We start from the raw sequence: 20716 nt of genomic DNA on the forward strand, positions 1-20716 counted from the left end.
CACCTAACACCCTATTTTTAGAAAGAAAGTACGAATATTGAAAAAATTGTAGATAAAATTACCTAATATATTTGTTATGCATGAACCGAGAAAGAGAGGCAATATGTCTGCTACCTGTTTATGTATATGTTTCTGGACATGTAACCAAAAAACACAAGCATTCAACTAACGAGAGTTATAATGTATATTAATTACATTTCACAAAGAAATTACCTAATAAGATTTATGTTTTATGTAGGAACCGAGAAGGAGAGAGTGTAGGGAAAAAAAACAAGGCTAAAATGCTGAATATTTCGGTCCTGTTAACACAAAAAACACACAGAGACACCATTAAAGATAAGAGAGACAGAGAGAGAGAGAGAGAGAGAGGGAGTTTGTATATATATATATATATATATATATATATATATATATATATGTATTTTTTTGTATTTTATTAGAGAGAGAGAGAGAAAGAGAAAGAGAAAGAGAGAGAGAGAGAGAGAGAGAGAGAGAGAGAGAATTATATTGTGTTAGTATGTAAACACAGGCACACACAGTCACAAACGCCATTTAACATACATGCTATGTTTGTTTTTTCTGCAGGAACCGAGATCAGATCTTGTTAACACAAAAAACATAGACAACATTAAAGAAAATATAGATAGAGAGAGAGAGGAGTTTGTATATTTCTGTATTTGCATTCTGTTGTATTAGAGAGAGAGAGAAAGAGTTATATTGTGTATGTAAACACATGCACACACAGTCACATACAGTCACAAACACCATTGAACATACCTGTTATGTTTTTTTTTCTGCAGGATCCGAGAGAGATTGAGGATGAGTTTATGTATTGGCCAAAAAAACACAAACACGCATACAAATTATGTGAATTCACAAATAACACATACCTGTTGCGGCTTATGTGTGCAAAAGACACACACATACAAACCAATCAAATTCACAAAGAACAATGATTATTTTTCTTTTGTGGTAATCGAGCAAAAGAATGAATTTTAGATATTAGGGTTTTAGATGATCACAGATTTACGGTTTCAGGATTATAGGATATGAAGCTTTGGTAATTTATAGTGGATTAAATCACCAAAAATATAGGAAATGTAAGTATACTTGGGACTCAGTGCCTAAGGGCTTGTACGACTTAAAATTCAGCATTTGACTAAAAAGTCAAAGATCATATTTTGAACTTTTAAATTTAAGATAAGATTGATGTGTATCTAATTTCAAAATTTCAAGTTTGTTTATTCTTATCCCTTAAATATCGAATGTGATTCTTATCCCTTAAATATCGGATGTGAAGCTAACGAAACTCATCTCGAAATTGAATTGGTCAAAAATTGAAACCATATCCTCTCTTATCATGCCTAATGAACCAGTCACAATTAATGTCTTCGCTGCTTCTTCACGCTCTCCATCTCTTCGGACCCAATCGACCCTCGTTGATCCCCTTCCCCCATCGTGTTCTTCCCTTCAAACCGTTGAACCCAGGAGAACACATTGGTTTGAGAAGCCGACCGACGAATAATCGCTGCTTCTCCCTCCCATTTGTTCGGCCTCGTCGACCACCGACAATACTCCATCTGACGAAATTGCCACCATCAGACCAAGAACCACCACCGTCACTTTCTTATTTCCTCAAAACAGATGAAAACCGGATTAGCATCTCTGATTTACCCACAGTCAATGCCCATTAGGGCTGCTATATTGCTATTCAATGTAACCTAATAAATTGAACGGAAAGAATGAAATGATACAAGGTTAGTAACATAGGTGAATCAAGAAAACTTGTCGAACTAAAAGTTTATACATACTAAATTACAAAATAGAAGCGACTGTTCGAACCCAAATGACATCTAAAGTGGAAACCCTTTCCCCCAAACACAAAACCCTTTCTGTGTCTTCCGATTGGGTCCTCAAGAAGAAGATATAATACATATGTCTGTCTGAATGGCTCGTGAAGAAGAAAATTGAATAAAGGTGAAGGTGAGGGAAGATGGTGGTAACAAATTGCTACCGAAGTAGGAGGAGACTAATACGCAGGGGTTTGGCAAAGGTTGATATAAGGTGTTACAAAATAGCGTTGGTGTGTTAATTTTTTTTATGTGAGGATGAGATGACATAATCAAAATGATCCTAGGGTTGAGATGAATGAACGAAACTTAATAAATGGCCCTGATTTTTGCAAGTGATGTCATTAGGTTTATGGTTTAATATATATATATATATATATATATATATATATATATATATATATAGAGAGAGAGAGAGAGATTATAAGAAACTTTGTTACAAACTAAGCTTATTTAGTAGCAAGGGATTGTTTGGCAGGATCTGAATTTTTAAGATCTGAATTTCTAAGAGGTCTGAATTTCTAAGAGGGTCTGAAACTTTAAGTTCTGAATTTTTAACATGTTGTTTGGTTGGAACCTCTAAATTGTTGTGCTGAATTATAAAATGACCATTTTACCCTTTAGTGTTTTTTTGTTGAATTCAATGTTTCTATTTATAATAACCAAACCAACTTCTTGAGAATTATAAAAAAAGTATAAACACAATACAAAATCCAAATTTAAAAAGAAATCAAACCAAGCATAAATATTTGACAAAAATCAAATCAAACAATGCTCTAATATAAAGAGGTGAAACTATGATGCTATAATAAATAAATCAATAAAAGTATATTGTTATTTCTTGTATTTAACCCTTACAAAACAATAGCTATGAAAACAACTTGAACGTTATGCTTATTACATGTATACAACCCCATTCATTTACACATCTTGACAAGTATAGTACCCTTATCTAAGATAACACAAATAAAAACTTTAAATGAATCACAAAATTGAAACCATTCCATTCATTCTCTGTGTTCCAAATCAGTGATATGTTGTTAGCTAGTGGTGAATCTTTCTTGTCCAGCAGTATCACCATGCTGTTGGATTAGTGTCTAAGTCCATAACTATTTTGGTATGTACTTGACCCGATGGTGCATGGTCATTTTGGGTTGCCTTCACCAAAGCAACTTGATAGGATGAATTATGGAGAGAAATGATTAAATATGATTTATTAATATATTATGAGAATAATATATTAAAGGAGAAATCATATTGTTTAATTAATATTAGTCAATAATTAATTGGTAATTAGTTTTGTGACTAAAAGAGATTAATTAAACTTAAGGGACTGGAATTGTAATTATGGGATAATTGCAATTTGGGCTATGAATTGTCTTAAATTAAGGAGTGGGCGAATTCTATGGGGAAACCCATAAGGAAATCGTCCAAGGCCCTAATTAAAGGAGTCCATGGGTTGCTTAGGGCTTAAGCATCCAAATTAGGGTTTCCTTGTTAGATAACCCTAATAGCCTCACTACATATAAGACCCTTATGACCCAAAAACGTGGTGAAGACTCCTCTAGGGTTTGTAGACGTTTTTGGGCAGCCTCCATCCTCTCTCCTCTTCATCCTCTTGCTTATGGTGTTTGTGAACCATTAGAGGAGTGACATTAGTGACTCTAAGCTTTCTAAAGTCAATACAAGGAGATTTGGGATTGTTATTGCTACATAACAATCAAGGTATGATCTAAACCCTAATTATATGTTATATTACTTATCATATGCTAGATCTAGGGTTTATAGTCTTGGATAACTTGCATGTACAATAGAGAAACCTAGATCCAAGCATTAGGGTTTGTATGAGCACATAGGATGTTCTTATAGCCAAAACCCATCAGTGGTATCAGAGCCTAGACTGGTTTCTATTGTATTGATGCATTATATGTTTGAAAAAATTCGTTTTTTGTGTTTATGGAGGCTGGACTCGCCGAGTCCATAGTTGAACTCGCCGAGTCCATGCTGACTCGACGAGTCTTGACTCGACGAGTCAACTCGTCAGATGGAGCAAACTTCGGGATTTCTTGCTGTTTTTGCTTAAGTATAGTTTCCTTATCATATTAGATCAATATAAATCCAATTTTATGATATATTTGACTATATTCTTGATCTAATTGAAGATATTTATCAATTAATAAAACATTTGTTTCCTTATGTGATAATTGATTAATTATTTTGATTAAATTGGTAAATTGTTTTGCAAGAAATCATTAAATAAATCAAATATGGATAATTATGTGATTAAATGTTAATTTAGATTATTTGTTATTTGATACTTATTGTTATGAAAAGTTTCATGTTTTCCCCTTTAGGTTTTATAGTTTAAATTTGAACCCAAAAGTTTTGTTGTTTTGAAATTTAAATAGTTAAAACCCTAATGTTATGAAATGTTTCAAAACTTGCCCTCAAGTTTTGGAATTTAAATTTTGATTAATAGTTTAATTTTGATGTATATTTAAATTCTAAACCCTAATGTTTTGAAATGTTTCAAAACTTGCCCTCAAGTTTTGGAATTTAAAAGTTGATTAAAAGTTTAATTAGGAATGTTAAATTCTAAAACCCTAGTATTGTTTTGAAAAAGTTCAAATCACACCCTTATGGTTTTATTAATTAATTAAGGTGTATAATTAAAAGAGGTTTAATAAATCCATAAAGTTTTGGTTTACAATTTAATTGAATTAAAGGTATAATTATTAAATTTGACCACCTAGTATTTTAAAAGTGTAAAATATACCCTATACTATATGTAACATTAAAAGTCTAACATTATATATATGTATGAGTAAAAGTCAGTCTTACCGTTAGTAGGCCTCATTCACGAAGCTGGTCTATAAGGGGTGTTTAAGGAAATTGCCTATAAAATGGCAATTGAATGGGTATCCACTCTTACCCACCGCACTCTTGACTGGTGGAGGGTCGTTAGCCGAACGGGTAGGATAGGACGAAACCTTCCATTATAAGTATAATGAATTACTAAAGTAACTAAATGTTTTTCAAATTCCCAATCTTAGTTACTTAGGAAAAAGTGAATTGATGCAATTCCATGAAATTACACTTTGTGCCCTTGCGAAGACGTTAGTGGAGCGTGTGTGGTTTACCGGCACACCAAATGGTTCTAAGCAAAGGGTGACTCAATGTTTTGTCATAGTTCGGTGGAGCGTGTGTGGTTTACCGGCACATCGAATAGGTGACTGTAACATGTGGGGGGCACCATGTAGTTTGCATGGTTATTCACACCCGCTTTGTGATCCTCGGCATCCCAGTCACAAACAAGAGGTGCATATCGATATTTAAACATGTCATTGAAATGTTCAATGAATCTCAAAGGATCTAGGAGTTTTCATAGATTTAAAACTTAAATTTCTTTTTCGTTTTTCATGGTGGAAATTAGTGAATCGTCATTCACTTACCTTCAAATGTTCTGCAATTTGGGTTACGGCATCCCTCTCCCGAGTTGTAGAATATTGTTTTGGGTCCTAGCCTTAGTATTTCATTTGGGTGATTTACTAAGGACTCAATCAATCAACTAACTTGAATTCGTTTTCTCCCGTTTTGTAGATGTCAAAGTTCGACAACTATGGTCTTCCCAAATCTCGTGGAACAAGCTTTCCACATGAAGATGATATTCCACGATTCGATCGAGGAACAAGAAATCATGCTTCACTTCCTCCACCTCCTCCAATTATTCTCCCTAACCCACAAGTTCAAAGGCTTGAAAAGTTCAAGATCACTCAAGCCCTTTTGGCAAGTAAACATAAAGAAGGAAAGTTGGTGTGTGCACATGTCCTAGGGATGAAGTCACACATTGATAGGTTAAGAATGTCGGGATCCGTTGTCTGTGAGGAAATGGTTGTTGATTGGGTTCTTCAGTCACTTCCTAACTCATATAGTGAGTTCGTAAGAGAGTACTATATGATGAACCGCGACGTGACCCTTATAGATCTCACCTATATGCTTATTGCTGCTGAATCAGAAATGTTTTGGCGCAATGGAAAAAGCAAAGTTGATTGGTGAATCTGCCTTCAAGACCTCTATGGATGTAGACAATGGCAACGAAAGACATGCTATGATCGAAAAGTTTGATCATAAGAGAAAGACAATGTCTGAAGTAGTTCCATGTCATGTTCCAAAAGAGTCAATTTGCTTTTATTGCCAAGAGAAAGGGCATTCGAGACGAAGCTGCCCCATTTACCTAAGAGATCTAAGAGATGGGAGAGTCGAAACGTATGGTTCTAATATAGGTAAAATCCATTAACTAACTCTTTTAAGCTTCTATTCTAGATCCTTAATACATAAAGTGATAAGATTACAATTGATGTTTTGCAGGATCGAAGAAAAGAAAGGAAGCTTAAGGGAAGAAGTGAGCAGAATCTAACCGTGAAGGAATGGATTTCGATCGCATTTCTCGAAGATTAGATTCTTGAGCTACTACTTAGAGTTAGAATTAGATTGCTAAGAAAGATGTATTAGCATAGTTTTTCAATGAATTGCATTGTAAGGACAAATTTTTCCGCAATAAAATAAATTTTGATTTTATATTACTTATTTATCCTTGCAATGGCGTATATGAAAAATTGATGTTTGAATATTAGCAATAATGGATTTGGTTCTTATTATGTTATTTATGGAAAGTCGAGAATTTACCAAATAAGGAGAGTTTCTCATCGCCCAAATTTCAATTGGACAGAAACTTGGAATCATGCAACTTGGTTGCATGATGAATGAGAAATTTCATATTTGGAAATTAGACTAATTCATTGACAAAGTGTCAAGTGAAGGACTAGGAGATCGAGCACACAAAGTTGTGTGTTGATCAAGTTCACCATAAGAGTAACAAAGATATTCGTCATGATTTACTAAAGGTTTAGTAAATATGATTATACTTATAAGATTAAGTGTAATTCTGAATTGATTGAAAAAGTTTAAATCAATAGCAGAACGAATAAGAAGAATCAAGTAGGCAGAAAAGTAAAAGTTTCTCCATTCTAAGAAGAAAGGAGAGTACCTTTTATGCTTTATGATAGGTCTTAATGATTAAGAACCATATCTCAATTGATCCTCTAAGTGAGTCTTAGTACAATTGTATGTTTAAGAAGAGGAATCAAGGATTGGAGAAATGGTTAAATCAAAAAGTCAATCATACTTCGTTCCAATAACAAGTCTTAAAGTTCAAATTGTGACAATGAGTGGCAAGTATTAAGAAGGTTTATAACATTCATCAAATGTAGAATATGGAAAAAGGTTTTCTTGTTCTCGCACATTTGAAATTGATAAGCTGTGATGTCTTGGATAAGACAAAGACCAACTAAGACCAATTTATGAAGTGTTTTGATAAAAGCTACACTAACTCTTGAATATTTGTTTGTCAAGAAATGTTTATTGACAAGAGAATCTTATATGTCAAGGAGTCAGTGGGAGTCTTAATGGTCTTGAAAGGTTTCAAGAACAAATCAAATAAACCTTATCGATCATCACTAGCACACGAGTTGAGGTTTACAACCTATCGTGTTGACATTATTTTGTTTCTATGACATTCCAATTGAGTTAATTATGCATATGAGTTCTACGAGTTCTCGTTCGAATGCATAAAAGGCAAGGACCTTGATCAATGGAGAGTACATTGATAAGAAAGGGTCAGCTGCTTAGCTACTTGGAAGACGTGGTGGGCAGCTGTGCTACCATAAGGCAAGAAATCAAGATTAAGAAAGTTCGGTCCATATGAGTTTGAATTTGTCGTAAACTTTTGTTTTGACAAATTCACATGGATAGGAACACATACATCATTTAAATCTAATTGTCATAAGATTTCCTCCTTCATGAAAATGATTGTGAGGAAATGCTTTCACTAAGAAAGATTTTAAGAAGATAGTGATTGTAAAATTGCAATCTCAAATTCAATTATGGTTACGGTATCCCTTTCCATGATTTGAATTGTGAGGTCTGGCAATTAGTATTAATTGTTTAGACACACATATAAACTATTTAAGACAAAGGTGTATAAGTTCAAGAAGCCTTGATAAAATATTATCAAAGCACTAAGTATTAGAAACATGAACTTAAGAAATTCAATAAGTATTGATTTTCTAGAAGTTAAGCTGGTTTCTGAATACATGTCAAAGCTAGTGGGAGCATAAGTGTTATGTTGATAATGGGAGCATAAATGTTATGATTGTATGATTATTAAGGCACGTATTGCAAGTTGGAAATATTAATTATAGAAAACAAGAGTTATACCTAGCAAAGTCATAAGGGTTATAAAGTTGTTTTGCTATAATTAAGGGAAAGAATATTATGCTTCATTTCAAATCTAAAGGCTTAGGTTGTGGAATGTTAATAAATTTAGTCAAAGGTAAATAGTGTGTTCTTAAAATTTTGATTATGATTACGGCATTCCTCTTCATAGTTCGAATTTTGAGAACATAGCACATAAAATATTATGGCAGAAGATTGATAAAGTATCGAATCTTCGTGTAAGACATTATGCATCGTGTCCATACGCTTCGGGTATTGGATCGATTGCAAATGCTATAATATTTGACCATTCTAAAATTTTCCAAATGTCTAGCGCATTTAGAGGGAAAAGGAAAAGAATCGATTTTGACTAAGATAATTAAACAACTATCAAAGGACAATCCAAAGTTCGCCGAGGATTGGTCGCTTGTGAGTAGTTGGAAGTATAGTATTGGAAAATATGGAAATGTTTCCTTATTGGATGGACCATATCGAAATTATTATGAATAGATAAGATTCTATTAAGAATGAGTTGTCATATGGAAAATATGGAAACGTGTCCATATTGGGAATTGAATATTGAAAATTTGTGTGTAGATTAGAAACTTTTATGCAAAAGGATGTTCAAAGGAATGTACTTTGAGTGAGAGACATCATATCTAAGGAATTGTTTTCTAACAATCTCCAATTGAGGACTTTGTAATTTCATTGGCAATAGTCTTTGTGACTTTGGTGCAGTGACATTACGAAAGGATCATAATCTAACATATTCCATAAGTGGCAAGAATTTGATATTCTTACACTTATGAAAAAGGATTTGGAGTTGTGAAATGATAATGATTGAAAATGTGTTCAATTTGATCTATTTCACAAAGTAAGAACCATAGGTAAACATTGTGTGCATGCTTGGAGCATAGGACAAGTGTAATAATTCAAGTAAGAAGTTGATTAACCGAAACAACAAATAATGAGTAATCGATATGGTGATAAATAAAAGGTGTTTTATTTATGCTCAAAGGTTTGAGGCCATATGGGATTAGTATTATCCTTGTGTTTCACTTTGCATGTTTTGACTTCCTGAATAATTTAATTGGTTGAGAACAGTCAAATTATTCGAACGGGCCACAGTCGTTCATATGTTGGAAGTAAGTATGAATGAAGATTGTCGTGAATTGGTGTGTGGATTGTCTAAAAGAGTATTAGACATAAGCAAATGTTTGCTGCAACGTTCATGAGTGCTTATGAATATGATTTGAGCATTGGATTAAACCCACGCTCACTTGGATCACTCCATGAATTGTATCACGAGTGATTGGTGAGACGATAACATCTTATATTCTTGAAACCGAGATGTGTGAGTTGTATCTTGCAAATCGGTTGCACATTGATAATATGTAAACGCACTAGTAACTTGGTGTTATAAAACATATTGTTGTGTGTGATTGGGTGAGTAAGTGCAAGCAAGCATTGTATCAAAGTTTATCTGTTTCTTTTATCCAAGGTAGGATAATAGCGATATCTTTGGGCCCCTCGATGATTTAGTGATGAAAAACGTAAATGCTCGGCCGGGCTAGGGCTAATTTGATTTGTTCAATTAGTCAGTCGTCATAAATCGGGAATCGAGATATAGTACAAAGAGAATGATTATAAATCATGTCTCATACGATATCTAGAATGGAGGAATATATGATCCCTTATCTAAGGACACGCATATCTGACATGATCAGAGTTGACAGCGGCTTTGGAAAGTGATGTGTGTTAGATGCACTTGTTTTATTCCTACTTTTTATTAGTAAATTTAGCACACAAAGGCAGTGAACCTGTCTTTTAGTGGTATAGTTTAGTAAGTAAGGTATCGAACTCAGGTAACGGAAAATTAAACTAATAACTAATTTTAACTAAAACAATTAATGAAAGTAAAAGGTTTTTCTTCTAGTTTTGCAAGACTAGAACCTTAAGAACACTTAATTAACTAATTAACTAAAGCAAACAACTAATTCACCAAATTCGACAAAGATGTTTCTATTTAGGTTCAACCAATTCACTCCTATGGTTATTTTGTATTTATGATAGATTAATTGTTATTGGCTACCAATTATAATGGTTAGGTTCATGTTCATTACTCCTAACCCTTAGACAATCAATTAATTCAAGCAGTGATCAAGTGTTTAAACTAATTAATTCCCTAGATTAACAATTTGGATTAAATAAGATTTGTAGTGGTTAATCAATTTAGTGGTTCAATTAACCTCTTGTTTTATGGTTTCTCAAACAAGCTCACACATTAATCTAACTATTGTCTTATTAATCTTAGTTTCATAATCATTATTCCTAAGCATATGATTTAGTATTCACATAGACATATGAGGTTAACAACTAAGAGATGTTCATGCAGCTTAATTGTCTTCCAATTAACAGAAAATAATTGTGATTAATGCATAAGGTTCTTTAACAAACTTAATTTAATAGATCACCAATAAACAATTAATCAAAATCTAAGAATTAAACCATAGGAGTTCCTTGGTATTCCCCAAATAGAAACAAAAACGTATTTAGCTCATAGTTGCAGTAAAAACAAACAATAAAACAAGTTTAACTAGATTAGACATACTCAATTTCTAAAGCTAAGTGGAATGATTAACCTAGTTGCTTCAATTCTTCAAAAGATTGAAGATTAGAATTCCTCAACGTCTTCCAGGGTTCTCAATCGCAGAAGGATCTTCAAAAATTGCCAGAAAAGTAGTCCCATCGGATAAAGGCTTGGTTTTTATAGATATCTCAAAACAGCGTGTACTCGGCGAGTAGCAGACCCAACTCGCCGAGTAGACTCGTTGTTATCCGTCTTAAATCAGGAGTCGTGGCTATCTTTTGGAATATTCAGCTGGACTCGCCGAGTAGACTCGTGTACTCGCCGAGTAAATTAGCTTTTGTACCTTAATCTTCACTCTTTGGTCTTCAATTGCTTTCCCTTGTTCCCTTTCACTCCCAAGCATGTCTTTTGGACTGAAAACAAAATTTAAACAATATTAGGTACCTTTTGTCCATATTATTCACATAATTAGTTAAAATGAATAAAAATGTATGCTAAATAACTAACTAATTATGCACATATCAAAATACCCCACACTTGACTTCTGCTTGCCCCCAAGCAAAACTAAATTTTAAACATATCGGAATCACATATAACAACTCCAATCTAACCCAGCCATTATGCCAAGACCGCAACGCATACATTTGTGTCTAAAATTTTTCCTAAGGAACCCCATACTCCAAATACTCACAATCCTCATAAACATTCGCCCACTCACCCCGAACTATGCTCATTTTATGCAACCCTCCGAATCCATCCGCAGAAAACCTCTTACCCTCAAGGTATTTTTAATTGAGCAACCCAGGCATACATAATCTAGAATTACAAATTTTCGATACCACTATGGAGCTCTTTTGAATTCTTCACTTTCTTCATAATTTGATCTTTGATCTCTTTGAATTCACCACCTTTATTGTTTGATTTTTGGTATCTTCAACTTTTTGAATTTCTTGGAATTTTGATCTTTTGATCTTCACTTTATTTGCTCCAAAATTCTTCAAACTTTTCTTGTAATTCTCTCTCTCTTTTTTTTACATGTACCTCACTTTTTTTCACTCAAATCCCTACATGCTTAAGCAGGGGCGCACAATCTCAACCTTTATTGGCTAATGATAATAATTTTCCTGGATACATTTCAGGTTTAGGCTGCTAAACATATTGCATCCCTCAGGCTGAGCGGGGTCGTGTTTTTGTCCCATGATTTCATTGGAATAAGGAAGCCACAAATGCACTAGAACATGTATAGGCTCAACTAAACATTTGGGTTTTCATGCAATCATCAACACAATTCTAATATGGAATCCTGATTTGCTTTTACCAAAATTTTCTAAATTAAATCCTTAAGTAATATTTTTGGTATGCAACAATTTTTTTAAAATTAGCCTAAATTAAGATTCTAAGTTTTCTAATATGTGACCAACCCCCTACCCCACACTTATTTTATGCAATGCCCTCATTGCATACTATGCGAAAAAAAATGCAAATATAAAGAGGGAATTGGAACAAACTCCCCTGGGGTAGCAGTCGATAGGTTGATACTCTCTTCTTTAGCTCCTTCTTCTCTTGACTTTAGCCATGGGAACAGCTCATCCATGGCTTGGGTGTCATGTCTCGTGTGGTTGACAAATCAAAAATTTCACGGAACAAGCTCTTAAGAAAATCTCTAGTGGCAAATCCTCACAAAAAGTGGGTAGTTGTTGCAGTTAAAGTGCCCAAAGCAATTCTGGAAATCGAAAATTGGCAGTCTACTCGGCGAGTAGTAGCTTGGACTCGGCGAGTAGCTCTTGTCTTAGAACAATATCGTGTAATAAATCAGGTACTCGCCGAGTAGAGTGTGTGCACTCGGCGAGTAGGCGCTGTTGTGCCAAAACTGGTCCAACTGATGTTCCCTTTGACTCTGGTGTTGAATTTGGAAATGCAAACTGACCCTCACTCTAATTCCTTTAGCAGCAACACTCTCCATTACTCTCGACTCTCACGGACGCAATCCTAAGAACAAGACTCCATATTTTTCATGAAAACCTCTCATTCCTTTCTTGACCCTCACAAATTAGTATGCCTCCTAATCTTCTATCCCTGAAAAAGTTAAACAAAGTGACAATAATAATCAACCCACAAAACAAACATCATCCAAATGTTTAACATTTGTTCAAAACATAACAAAATATCATAAAAACATAAAAAAAAACTTCATTCTTCATCTTCCATGTCGGCTCCTCCCGCGCCACTTCCTCCTTCTCCATCTCTTCTCCTCATTCGCTCGTCCCAACTCATAATATATGGATATCCGGGACCGGGTCGTGGGGCAATATTCATTTGTTGGAAAAGGTATTCAAAAGATTGGTTATTATAATTCACCCCTTGTCCAATGTCATCCAAGTAGCATCGGTACTCCAATTGGTTCCATCCGTCATTGTCCTCCTCCACCGGAATAATCGGTAGGTCTTCTCGCACCCACTCACTACGCTGTCGGACCCGCCTTCCCGGCTCCTCGGGGATCGTCGGCTCGTCTTCATGTGGAATGGTGAATGAGTCGCCAAACTTCTCGACTATCCGTGCCCTCTGATATAGTGCAGTGTTGAATGGTGGAGGGTGGATAACCGTGAGTGCCCGAGCTTGTGGCAAATCTAGAATCCCATACGACCTCGCTAGCCTAGTCACAAACATGCCTCCATTGATTTTTGAGTTGACTTTTTCTTTAACCGCCCCTTCAGCGAGGAATTTGGCAATGCAATATGGGATGTTGCAAAAAGCGTCGGGAGTAATAATACTCCATAAATAGAAGATGTCGAGGGTTGGGACCTTGTCCCAATCCTTCCTCTGGTTGATGGTGCTAGCCACAAAACGGTGGATGAGGCGGTGGATTGGTGAGCGAATGTGGCCTTCTTGGGCAGTGGAAGGGATATACACCCGGTTAGCAATCTGGTTCCACCATGTTGAGGCCACCACTGCCTCAGGAAGTTCTTTATGGTAGTTCTCCAAAAAGGCTTCAAAATCTTCAGTCATCATCATGCTCTGGTCATAAATTCCTAACCTCCAAGAGAACTCAGCAATGCTGCATTGTCGTAGCTCCCCGCCCAAAGAAAAAGAGATTGTGTTGTGGTTGTAATACTCACTACCACCTCGGAATGAGATGGTAGCGAAAAATTCTCAACACATCTCGACATACACGGGTTCTTGAATCTTGAATAATTGTAACCACCCATCACATGTGATGGTGGTATACCCCAGACTGCATTCCTTCACCAAGTAAGGTGTAAGCTCCTCCTCCAATCCCACATTGCCCAACCACCCCCAGTCGACTGCGTTTGGTAGATGAATTTCCTTTTGCTTGAGGGCCTCCAATCTGTTTCTGGCCCTTGTTTGGGATGACTTAGAAGTGATTTTTTGAAAAGAAAGCCATGGGATATCACTTTGGCTCCCCCCACGAGAAGACTGCCCCCTTCTGGCCATGATTCCTGCATACAAACATAAAAAAAACACAAACAAACAATACCCAGTAATTAAAAACAAAGAAATCGGGTATGATTAGTCATCTACTCGCCGAGTACACGACCTACTCGGCGAGTAGGATGAACATCGGGACTGTTCTTGTGCCGGTCCTGTATAAACTGTCCAAGAATCCAAATTTTTCACAGGGGTTTGTTGTAATGACCTATCTAACCATAAATCATAAAGAAATTCATCCTAACATTACCTAATTTATGGCTAATTTGAAACCCTAGAATTTGAGGAAACCCCCAAATACGAAATCAAGCAAAATCGGGGCAAATCTATGATAAAGATCGAACCTTTAACGAGTTTATAGTGTAAAGATGTTACCTTTTTCTTTGAATGATGAAGATTGAGTGGAAAATTGGAGAGAATCGGACGAAATCGCTAAAATCATCAGGGCTGCTTGAGAGTTTGCTGTGCACGGTGAGTATGGGGATGAAATGGGTGAAAACCCTCTTTTTTACAGTTTTATATTTCACCCGTGTTTAGTGTCTACTCGCCGAGTATAATTACAGTTACGCGTTTTTTCGGGTTACTCGAGTAGGTACTCGCCAAGTATACGTGCCTGCTCGGTGAGTAAACCTTGCAGTTTGAAAAAATTTGAAAATTTTGAAAAAATAGTGTATTTTCTCATGTTTTTAAGTCATCCACCCCACACTTTAGGCATTGCTTGTCCTCAAGCAGTTATATTCTCAAAAATAGATGAAGAAAAGAAAAAAAATAATGAAAATAAAGGAAAGGAAAGAAAATGCAAACTTGAAACTCGGGTTGCCTCCCGAGAAGCGCTTCTTTTTAGGGAGTCATTAGCTGGACTCCTCCCCTTCTACGTGGTTGCAATCCCTTCCAGCAGCAGCAACTCTTCCATTCCTTCATTCCGGGGGACTCCTTCTTCATACTTTTTAACCCTATGACCATTGACCTTGAAAGGCGTGCCATCTCTTGATAGTAGCTCTATAGCACCATGTGGAAACACCTTCTTCACTAGAAAAGGACCATCCCATCTTGACTTGAGTTTTCCTGAGAAAAGCTTTAGTCGTGAGTTGAAGAGCAACACTTTTTGGCCTTCATGAATTTCTTTATCTTTAATCCTTTTGTCATGCCACATCTTGGTCTTCTCTTTATAAAGCCATGAACTAGAGTATGCATCATTCCTTAGCTCTTCAAGAGCATTCATTTGCATTAACCGGTTAGTCTTTAGTTCCTCCATGTTGAAGTTACACCTCTTCAAAGCCCAAAACGCCTTGTGTTCTAGCTCCACCGGTAAATGGCATTGCTTTCCATAAACTAACCTATATGGTGTAGTACCAATAGGTGTTTTGAAAGCTGTCCGAAAAGCCCAAAGTGCATCATCTAGCTTATCCGACCATTCCTTGCGGTTGCTCCCCACCGATTTCTCCAAAATTCGCTTTAAGGCTCGATTTGTCACTTCGGTTTGTCCACTAGTTTGTGGATGGTATGATGTGGAAAACTTATGGGTTACCCCATATTTCTTTAACACCTTTTCCAATTGGCTATTGGCAAAATATGTGCCTCGGTCACTTATAAGGGCTTTCGAGACTCCAAATCGTGAAAATAATTTCCTTAAAAAACGCACCACCACCCGACCGTCATTTGTTGGTAATGCTTGTGCCTCCGCCCATTTGGATACATAATCCCCCGCCACTAGTATGTATTTGTTTCCTTTAGACATGCGAAATGGTCCCATGAAGTCAATTCCCCACACATCAAACACCTCGCACACTTGGATACTATGTTGTGGCATTTCATTTCGGGATGAAATGTTTCCCACTCTTTGACAAACATCACATTCTTTGACAAATTGGGTTGCATCTTTAAAAATTGTGGGCCAATAAAACCCAATGTCAAAGATCTACTTTGCCGTGTAGTGTGCTCCATGATGTCCACCCGTGGGCCCGCTATGACATTGCTCTAATATTTTCCGGCTTTCCTTCTCGAATACGCATCTTCGTATGATCCCGTCCGCACAACTCCGGAAGAGGTATGGCTCGTCCCAAAAGTAATATTTTAATTCGAAAAAGAATTTCTTCTTCTGTTGACTGCTAAAATCTTTCGGGATGTATTTTGTAGCTAAATAATTAGCTATGTCTGCGAACCATGGCTCTTCTCCCATGGTCACCATAATATACTCGTCCGGGAAGTCGTCTCCATCTTTATCTTCTTGCAATTGCGGGTTCTCCAGTCTTGACAAGTGGTCAGTTGCTACATTCTCCATTCCTTTCTTGTCTCGTATCTCTATGTCGAACTCTTGAAGAAGTAGCACCCATCGTATCAGTCTTGGCTTGGCATCCTGTTTTGCAAACAAATACTTGATAGCCAAGTGGTCAGTAAAAACAGTAGTTTTAGATAAAACCAAGTAAGGGTGGAATTTTTCGAAAGCATACACCACATCTAATAATTCTTTTTCAGTGGTGGTGTAATTTTCTTGGGCTGGGTTTAGAGTCTTGCTAGCATAATATATGGGTTGAAAGTGCTTATCAACCCTTTGATCAATGACAGCTCCTAATGCATAGTCACTAGCATCACACATAATCTCAAAGGGTAAGTTCCAATTTGGTGCAATAATGATCGGGGCATTAGTTAATTTTTCCTTTAAAAATTCAAATGCCTCTAAACACTCTTTAGTAAAATTAAATGGTGCATCTTTTAGTAGTAATTGTGTTAGAGGTCTAGTTATTTTGGAAAAAATCTTTTATGAAACGCCGATAAAAACCCGCGTGTCCTAGAAAACTCCTAATGCCCTTTACATTAGTTGGTGGGGGTAATTTGGCAATGGTGTCAATCTTTGCCCGATCCACTTCAATTCCCTTTTCGGAAACTTTGTGACCCAAAACTATACCCTCCTTTACCATAAAGTGACATTTCTCCCAATTGAGGACCAAGTCGGTTTTTTCACACCTAGCAAGCATTAAGTCAAGATTTGTGAGACAATCATGGAAAGAAGATCCAAAAACGGAAAAGTCGTCCATAAAAACTTCCATGAATTTTTCCACCATATCGTGGAATATGGCTGTCATACACCTTTGAAAAGTCGCGGGTGCATTGCATAACCCAAAGGGCATGCGTCTATAAGCAAAAGTCCCACTTGGGCAAGTGAATGTGGTCTTTTCTTGGTCTATTGGGTCTATGGGTATTTGAAAATAACCCGAAAATCCATCTAGAAAGCAATAGTAGCTATGGCCCGATAGTCTTTCTAACATTTGATCAATAAAAGGTAAGGGAAAATGGTCTTTACGAGTGGCATCGTTTAGCTTTCGATAATCGATGCACACTCTCCAACCGGTTACCGTTCGTGTCGGAATTAGTTCGTTCTTTTCGTTGGTTATGACCGTCATCCCTCCTTTCTTGGGCACCACTTGGACCGGACTCACCCATGGACTGTCGGAAATGGAATAGATAATTCTCGCATCTAAGAGGTTGACCACTTCCTTTTTGACTACTTCTTGCATGTTCGGGTTTAACCTTCTTTGGTGTTGTACAACCGGCTTTGCTCCTTCTTCCAGATTGATCTTGTGGGAGCAATAAGATGGGCTGATTCCCTTGATGTCGGTGATGCTCCATGCTATGGCCCGCTTCCGCTTCTTCAACACTTGCACTAGCTCTTCCTTTTCAGAATTGGACAGGTCAGCAGCTATGATTACAGGTTTTTGGTTCTCTTCTTCAAGGAAAGCATACTCCAAATGTTCTGGTAAAGTTTTGAGCTCCGTTTTTTGGTTCTGAATGTTGGACTCGCCGAGTGCAGGTAGGGTACTCGGCGAGTTTGTGGCTGTATTCACGATTTCTGCCTTTTCTTTAGAGGAACTCGGCGAGTAGTTCGGTCCTACTCGGCGAGTAGAACTGTTAGTTTTTTTACCAATTCTTCATAATATGCTTTTTCCAGCAGTCTTTCAATTTCCATCAAGTCTTTTTCTAGATCAAATTCTTCATCATCAGTTGTGAACTTGCTGGAATCTTCAGTTATGCCTTCCTCCAATAATTCGTCAAGCATATCGATTGAGAATGTCGTGTCGTCACTGTTCCTTGAATACTTCATAGCTTGGTCTACCCCAAATGTGACTGAATCTTCTCCTACCCGCAAGGTGAGCTTTGAGTCCCTCATGTCTACTATAGCACTTGCCGTGTTGAGGAAGGGCCTTCCAAGGATGATTGGCACTTGTGGATCCGCCTCCATGTCTAGAATGATAAAATCAGCGGGAAAGACGAATTTGTCCACCTTGACTAATATGTCTTCGCATATGCCTCTTGGGAAGGTGACTGTCTTGTTTTCCAAGTGTATTGCCATGCGAATTGGTCTTGGTTCTGGGAGATCCAGCTTCTTAAAGAATGAATATGGCATTAGGTTCACACTTGCTCCCGAATCGGCTAAGGCATGAATGGTGGCCAAGTTGCCAAATTGGCAAGGTAAAGTCAAAACTCCCCAGATCACCTTTCTTCTTTGGTAGCTTATTTAGCATAGCAGCTGAGCAGTTTTCATTGAGTACTACCTTCTTTACTTCTTCCATCTTCCTTCTATTAGTGAGAAGTTCCTTAAGGAATTTTGCATACTTGGGCATTTGCATGACGGCTTCAATGAAGGGTATGTTTATTTGAAGAGTCTTGATATGGTCTAGAAACTTCTGATACTCTTCTTCCTACTTCTCCTTCTCAGCTCAGGCTGGGTATGGCATGGGAGGCTGGTAAAGTTTTTCAGGAATCTGTTCGGTGGTATTTTGTGATGTACTCGCCGAGTCCATACGTGGTACTCGGCGAGTAGGGCTGTCAGATTGTATATCTTGGTTCTCTGCTTGCTTTTCTGCCTCCTCTTTCTGTGATTTCTTGGATGACTCAGTCTGAATAGGTGCCAGGGGAGTGATTATCTTCCCACTTCTTGTTGTGACAATGTTTATGTGCGTGCCTCGTGGGTTATTTTCAGTTTTGCTAGGAAGTTCGCCCAGTGACCTTTGGTTGATTTATTGAGCAAGTTGCCCAAGCTGCGTTTCTATATTGTGGATAGATGCTTGCTGGTTCCTAAGCATGGTCCTTGTTTCTTGAATTGCATCATCATGGTCACTATGTCTTTTTTCTGAAGCAGCTACAAATTTGGTGAGCATTTCTTCCAAGCTTGGCTTCCTTTCTTGCACCGGCTCCTCCTTTTGGTAGAACCCTCTCCTTTTTTGCCTAAACCTTTCCTCCTTGGCTTTCTTGTACTCTTCATAAGGGAGCCATTCTTTCTTTTGTTTGCGCCAGTCTTCATCATATCGGTCTCCACTTGAGTAGCACACGTGCACCTTCTTGTTGCCATTCTCATCTAAATCACAGTCTCTAGTGAGGTGAGGCCCATTGCAGTTTTCACAACCCACCCGAATAGCATGGATCGTTTGATCCATTTTATCCATCCTCCTATCCATGGTTTTTAGCATAGCCATGACCGCGGATAAGTCTTCAGTAGCTGCATAAGCGGCTCCCCTTGTGACATCATGTCTAGGGTTGTGGTATTCTCTAGAGTGTTTAGAGAATTCTTCAATCAATTCTTTGATCACCGGGGGCGGCTTCTTTGTGAGCGGGCCTTGCGAGTCTAGTAACTGCCTGGTTGTGACATTGACTCCATCATAGAAGATGGAGACTTCTTGCTGGCTGTTTAGATCATGGTGTGGGCAGTTTCTTAGTAAGCTCTTGTACCTCTCCCATGTTTCATATAGCGACTCTCCAGCTTGTTGCTCAAAGTTAGCAATGGCCTTCTTCAACTTGGCTATCTTGGAAGGTGGGCAAAAGTGATCAATGAATTCTTCTTTCATCTTGGCCCAAGTGGTGACTGATCCGGGGGGAAGTGACTTGAGCCAGTCTTTTGCAGCTCCTTTGAATGTCACCGGAAGCATATGAAGTAGCTGAGTCTCGCGGGGCACATTTGGAACATTGAAGTAATCGGCTACATCATTGACTTCATCCAAATGCTTGTAGGCATCTTCATGGTCTTTTCCATAAAAAGGTATTTCTTTAAGTAAAGCTAGGATATGACCCTTTAGCTCGAAAGTAGCAGTCGCGGGAATTGTGGGTTGCACAAGTCCCGGGCCAGTGTCGTCGCGCATCCTCTTCTTCCATTCTCCCATGGGGATTTCATCAATGTTAGCCATTGTGATAGCCAACTCTTCCTCTGAATCAGTTTCGTGCTCGTATGTAGGCTCTTCTTCTTCCTCGGTCTCGTACTCAATATCTTCCTTAGTCGGTTCGTCAATTACTAAAGAAGCACTAGATGCTCCTGATTTGCTGCTCTTCTTTTTCCCAAAAACAGTCTTCAAATTGGACAAAGGTGACTTCTTTGGTGTACTCGAACTCTCCACGTCTTTTCCTTTGTTTCTTTTCAATGCGGTTTCGGGATCTTCAAACGGGGGTACCAGCGGGGTGTTTGATCCTCTGGTCATGAAAGTCCTGAAATAAACAAGATAAAAACGTAAAAAGAACAAAAAAATGTACTAAAAAAAATCGAAAATTAAACTGCTAAATACGCTTGTAC

General features: G+C 37.4%; 1 non-coding gene across 1 annotated transcript; it reads left to right on the forward strand.

The window, feature by feature from the left end:
• Nucleotides 1–19845: 19845 nt before the first annotated feature.
• On the forward strand, nt 19846–19952 carry LOC145096392 (small nucleolar RNA R71). The gene has a single exon (XR_013703799.1). It is a non-coding gene; the product is annotated as a small nucleolar RNA R71 (small nucleolar RNA).
• The last annotated feature ends 764 nt before the right edge of the window (nt 19953–20716 follow it).

The sequence above is a fragment of the Lactuca serriola genome, chromosome 3, assembly GCF_051521515.1.
Source record: "Lactuca serriola cultivar US96UC23 chromosome 3, Lser_US96UC23_V15, whole genome shotgun sequence".
Classification (NCBI taxonomy): Eukaryota; Viridiplantae; Streptophyta; class Magnoliopsida; order Asterales; family Asteraceae; genus Lactuca; species Lactuca serriola.